Here is a 6,500-nt window from a genome sequence, read left to right as displayed (position 1 = left end):
CCAAAGTGCTGGGATTACAGGCTTGAGCCACCGCGCCCAGCTGAGTTCCTTATATATTTTGGATATTAACTCCTTATCAGATGTATGGCTTGCAAATATTTTCTCCCACTCTGTGGGTTTGTCTGTTCACTTTGTTCATTGTTTCCTTTGTTGTGGAGAAGCTTTTTAGTTTGACGCAATCTCATTTGTCCATTTTTGTTTTTGTTGCCAAGCATCAGCTGTTTTTATAACATACTTATATAATCTGGGATCTATATTTTCTTTTTTTAAATTCCCTTTATTGTGTTAAGAAAGTTAACTTCTACTCCTGCATTTCTGAGTGCTTTCTTTTTTTCTTTTTTTGAGACAGAGTCTTGCTCTATCACTGAGGCTGGAGCGCAGTGATAGGATCTCAGCTCACTGTAGCCTCCCCCTCTCAGGTTCAAGCAATTCTCGTGCCTCAGCCTCTCGAGTAGCTGGGACTATAGGCATGTGCCACCACACCCAGCTAATTTTTGTAATTTTAGTAGAGACAGGGCTTCTCCATGTTGGCCAGGATGGTCTTGAACTCCTGGCCTCAAGCAATCCACCCACCTTGACCTCCCAAAGTGCTGGGATTAGGCATGAGCCACCATGCCCAGCCTATATTTTCTTAAATGATCCAACCCAAAGACTCAACCTTGCAGCCCACTCTCATAAGACCTGGACTCTGTCTTGTTGCACACATCCCTCTTAGGGAATAGAGCCCTTGAACTGCAATATCCTTTTCATCCTTTCTTCTCAACCACCTGGGTCAAAACGACCCTCATTTCTGGTCTGGACTCTTTTTTTTTTTTTTTTCCCAGACAGAGTCTCTCTCTGTTGCCCAGGCTGGAGTGCAGTGGTGCGATCTCAGCTCACTGCAACCTCTGCCTCCTGGGTTCAAGCGATTCTCCTGCCTCAGACTCCCGAGTAGCTGGGATTACAGGCACATGCCACCATGCCTGGCTAAGTTTTTGTATTTTTAGTAGAGATGGGGTTTCACCATGTTGGCCAGGCTGGTCTTGAACTCCTGACCTCAAGTGATCTTCGTGCCTCAGCCTCCCAAAGGGCTGGGATTACAGGCGTGAGCCACCGCGCCCGGCCTTTTTTTTTTTTTTTAAACAAAGTCTTGCTCTATCACTTAGGCTGGGGTGCAGTGGCACAACCAGGGCTCACTGCAGCCTTAAACCTCTGGGCTCAAGCAGTCCTCCCACCTGAGCCTCCTGAGTAGCTGGGACTACAGGCATGTGCCACCATGCCCAGGTAATTAAAAAAATTTTTTTGTAATTAAAAAAAAAATTAGACAGGGTCTCACCATGTTGCCTAAGCTGGTCTCCAACTCCTGGGCTCAAGTGATACTCCCACCTCAGCCTCTTAAAGTACTGGAATTACAGGTGTAAGCCGCCATGCCTGGCCATAATCATTTAATTAATTATGTAAGATAATTATGCAAAATGATTTATATGGGGCCATGTCTAACTTGTTCACCACTGTGTACCCAGCATCTAGTGTACAGAAGACACTCAAAAGTATTTGCTGACTGACTTCTTGCCTTTTGGAGCAATTGAATTTAATCCTAGTTGTATGAGTTGAACTCACTTTGAATCTGTGATAAACTATTACTTATTGCCTAAAGATGAGTAATTCTTAGTTTGGTTTGTTTGGTTTTAACAGTTGCATGCATCCAGGAGTGGTGGCACACGCCTCGAATCCCAGCACTTTGGGAGGCGAGGTAGGCGGATTGCTTGAGCTCAGGAGATGAGACCAGCCTTGGTAACATGGTGAAACCCTGTCTCTACAAAAAATACAAAAAAAAAAAAAAAAAATTAACTGGATGTGGTGGCACACACCTGCTGTCGCAACTATTTGAGGGGCTGAGGTGGTAGGATCACTTGAGCCTAGGAGGTGGAGGCTGCAGTGAGCTGAGATTGTCACCCAAACTGGGTGACAAAGTGAGACCCTGTCTCAAAAAAAAAAAAAATTGCAGGCAAGAGTTTAGGAGTAAAAAGAAAGAGCTATAAAGATTTTGTGTGTGGAGCAGACCTATGACACTACAGGTTCAGGTAACCCAGTGTGGCCAGAGGTGGGGAGAATCCTCTTCTCCTCGTCTTTAATTAAAACCACTGTGTGACAACTGAAGCTTCAAACAGCTTCAGAGGCATGGACATGTGTTCAGGAAGAGCACGGCCAAAAGTGAGTAGTGATGGTAGACAACAGGCCAACAGATGGAGTAATTGACAAGCATGTACAAGGACTTTGGTCACTCCCAGAAAGAAAACAGAAAGCAAGAGTGAGACTAAGTTCCAGCACTCATGCTCCAAGTCGATGGAGGCACTCTCATTTGGGCATTTGAGATCACCGCGAGCTTATTTTCTCTCCATGACCACTAAAGCCTGGACACTCTAGTTAATACAAAATAATTACATATACCTCCTCATAGAAGCACATATAAAGCCCAAGTTATAACTCTACCAGTTATACTTTTCTATCCCGGCACAAACCTTTTCCATATGTGGTTGCATGAGTTTCATGTATGGTCCAGTCAAAATTATTCGCACAGATAGATTCCACATAGGCACGTTTTGTCGCATAAAATAGGAGGTTTTCTTCTACCTTCATCTGCGACTTCTTCCTAATGTAAGAAATGTGAGAGTTAACACCGAGACATCCCCTTCTCACTCCAGTTCATTACATGAATCCCAGCTAAAGTCTAATCATCTGAAAATTTCATCCCATCAGCTTTCACAATGGAGCTACTAACTTTAAGGCAGAAGCTGTACAATAATAAACTTATGAAAACTTTTAAAAGATAGACACATGAAATCAGTGAGGCTGAGAGAGAGAAGCCGGAGTTGATACAATGAAAAAAACAACTAGAGTCTGAAGGAACTGTTGACTACTAAAATAAATAAGTGAATATAAATCTTAAAGGATGGATATTAACTAATCCTTTCCAGTTTTATGTAAAGAAACATAATAACGTGGCCACCAACCGTGTAAAACAATCCAGGAGCTCTGGGTTCTGGATCTTCTTTATCTTTTCAATCTTGAAATGTTTCATGGAAGCTTTAAAATGCTCACTTACTTTGACATATTCTGGATGTGGGTGATTGATCTCTGACACCTTAAAAAATTAAAAAATATATAAATGAGAAACAGGAAACATTTAAAGCATGTTACATCCGCATATGTGGCCCCCTAGCCCATGAAGTATCGTTACCAGGGTTCTAATGGCAGGTAGGATGAGCTGGCTGAGGGTTCCCACATCTGGCAACTCATTGCTGTAATGAATCAGAGAGGCAGCAGGCCTGTCTGTCCAGGCCAACTTAAAGCTATCAAAGCACTATCCCTAAGGAAAAGGGAAGTCTGCTGCAGTCTGATTTAGTCAGTAACCTCCTCCCAATGTGATGCCCAGGCAGTCCAAACAGACCAGCCTGCACAAAAGCTAAAGCCAGCATGCGGAGGCTAAACTATCTAGGAATAGTCATGCTCCAACTAGGTTAGGTAACAAAGTGAGGCAGTTTGATGCCCGTAAAAACTTGTTAATTGTAACTAACAGACAAGTCACTTTCACTCTGTAAGTTCTAGTTTTCTCCTCTGCAAGACAGAGATGTCAATATCCATCTCACATGGTTGTTGTGAGGGTCTGGCCAAATGAGATTGTATGTGGCTGAACTCTGGGAACAATGACGCACCTAGAGCAGTTAGGTGATCTGTGGGAAAGAAAACCATTCAATGTCTGCCTTTCAACCTTGATCTAACAGTTTTGCAGGAGCAATTCATTCATCCAGACAAACACATACACTTGTATCAAAGTACTTTTTCTAACATTTAACGGATTCACCCACCAACCATGTAAAAAACCAAGTACCTCATATTTTTTTGAGGATAGGAAGCAAAGGTCCTGCCGAGGAAGAAAGGTGGCAGTTAAAGGCGCTGATGAGGTCTGTGCTGGCTGATGGCTACAAATAAAGAGAAAGAATTCACTTAACTCTCTGCTCCACACGCCCAAGCTACCTTTTCTCTTAGCTTCCAGCCACTAGGCCAAGGATACTTAGAGAAATACACAATATTTCTTTCTGTATTTTTCTTTGGACTACATCTTCGCATATTCCTGCTATAGATGTACCAGTAATCACGTCTTTTAAAAATGTTGCAACTATTCATAATCGGTAAATTAAATGCTATTTTCCTGTTGATTTAAAATATAAAAGCATTGATTCTTTTTTATATTTCTGCTCAACATTCAAAGGTCCTAATGTGTTAGCATTAAGCAAATGTGTCTTACAGCTTCTTTGTCAAAAGATAAACAATTAAGTATATATTAGGAATTGAGAGGAAAGAATTCTGCCTTTCCATTATGAACTGTATTTCTGGGTAACTATATCTGAGAAACAATTCCTTTTTTTTTTTTCTATTCCATAGAACCTAAAGCTATCTGAAAAATTTTTCTTTATAGATGAATCACACTAATAGTTGCGAAAGAGTTGATAGAATTAGAAAACCACTATTTGGCAATACCTAATGACATCATGATTAGCTACTAAAACCATTAAGTGAAACATCAGATGAATAATACAGTAGAATGATCAGACTGGAGTGACTTGAACCTACTCTGTGACCTCCATCACTAAAAACAGGACAATCAGACACTATATATCTCTTCATAAGATGGGACAGGATCACTGGTACAAAGCCATCAATTGTGTAGTATTCTTGATTCAAAAAAACAGAACCTAAATCTAATCAGTTCTCTAAATCTAATGATCAATTTATGGAAATTACACATCAAGTGACCCCATGAGGAAACAATTTGCTCATTTGTTTTGAGACAGAGTTTTGCTCTGTCATCCAGGCTGAAGTATAGTAGTGTGTTCATGGCTCACTATATCCTCAACCTCCTGGGCCCAAGTGATCCTCCCACCTCAGCCTCCTGAAGTGCTAGGATTGTAGGCACAAGACAGCATGCCAGGTTGATTTCCCACATTTTGAATATGGAAAACTCTATAGGTCAAACCACCTGGTTGTTGTTTTTATTGTTCGTTTTTTTAAGACAGTCTCTCTGTTGCCCAGGCTGGAGTACAGTGGTGCAAACATAGGTCAACCTCCTGGTCTCAAGCAATCCTCCTGCCTTAGCCTCTTTAGTATCTGGGACCACAAATGTGTCCCACCACACCTAACTTTTTAAAAAGTTTTTGTAGAGATGGGGTCTCACCATGTTGCCCAGGCTGGTCTTAAACTCCTGGGCTCAAGCAATCCTCCTGCCTCAGCCTTCAAAAGTGCTGGGATTACAGGTATGAGCCACCACACCTGGCCTATCTAGCTTCTTTAAAAATGAAATTTCATGAAAAAGGTGGAGGAGGGGAAACTGTAGCAAACTAAAAGAGGTTTATGACAAATCAACCAAATGCAATGTATAGACCCTGCTTAGATACTGATTGCAATATATCAACTCTAAATAGTTATTGTTTAAGACAATGGAAAAACGTAAAACATGAACTGGGTATTAGATGATATTAAGGAATTATCGTTAACTTTGTTACATAGATTAATGATATTGTATAATGTTTTCAAAACCTCTTACCTGTTAGGAACACACCTAATATATATAGAGAGGAAAATGATAACATGTATTGGATATATATTAAAATATTCCAGCAAAAGAAAAAAAATTAGGCCAGGTGTGGTGGCTCATCCCTGTAATCCCAACACTTTGGGAGGCCAAGGTAGGAGGATTGCTTGAGCTCTGGAGTTCAAGACCAGCCTGGGAAACATAGTGGGACTTCCCCCCCACAATCTCTATAAAATGATTTTTTTTTTGAGACAGAGTCTCGCTCTGTCACCCAGGCTGGAGCGCAGTGGTATGATCTCGTCTCAAGGCAACCTCTGCCTCCTGGGTTCAACCAATTCTCCTGCCTCAGCCTCCCAAGTAACTGGGACTACAGGCGCCTACAACCATGCCTGGCTAATTTTTGTATTTTTAGAAAAGTTGCAACATATTGGTGAAGCTGGTCTTGAACTCCCAACTTTGTGATTTGCCCACCTCTGCCTCTCAAAGTGCTGGGATTACAGGTGTGGGCCATTAAAAAATTTTTTTTAATTATCCAGGTGTGGTGGTGCACAGCTATAGTCCCAGCTACTCAGGAGGCTAAGGCAGAAGGATCACTGAGTCCAGGTGGTTGAGGCTGCAGTGAGCCATGACTGCACCACTGCACTCTAACCTGCATGCGGAGTGAGACTTTTTCTCAAAAAAAAGTTTAGAGGTGATGGTGGTAACAAGATGGTAAAATATTGCTGGGCGAAGTGGCTCACGAGGTCAAGAGATCGAGACCATCCTGGCCAACATGTTGAAACCCTGTCTCTACTAAAAATAAAAATTAAAAAAAAAAAAAAAAATTAGCCATGCATGGTGGCCCTTGCCTGTAGTCCCAGCTACTTGGGAGGCTGAGGCAGGAGAATCACTTGAACCTGGGAGGCAGAGGTTGCAGTGAGCCGAGATC

The 6,500-nt window shown here is 41.8% G+C and overlaps 1 pseudogene; it reads right to left on the bottom strand.

Moving 5' to 3' along the window:
• Window positions 1-1,870: 1,870 nt before the first annotated feature.
• LOC116547620 lies at window positions 1,871-4,039 on the bottom strand (annotated as a pseudogene).
• Window positions 4,040-6,500: the final 2,461 nt, after the last annotated feature.

The sequence above is a fragment of the Sapajus apella genome, unplaced genomic scaffold (assembly GCF_009761245.1).
Source record: "Sapajus apella isolate SASKATOON/1434 unplaced genomic scaffold, GSC_monkey_1.0 scaffold3836, whole genome shotgun sequence".
Taxonomy (NCBI): domain Eukaryota; kingdom Metazoa; phylum Chordata; class Mammalia; order Primates; family Cebidae; genus Sapajus; species Sapajus apella.
This window is presented reverse-complemented; position numbering and strand designations above follow the sequence as displayed.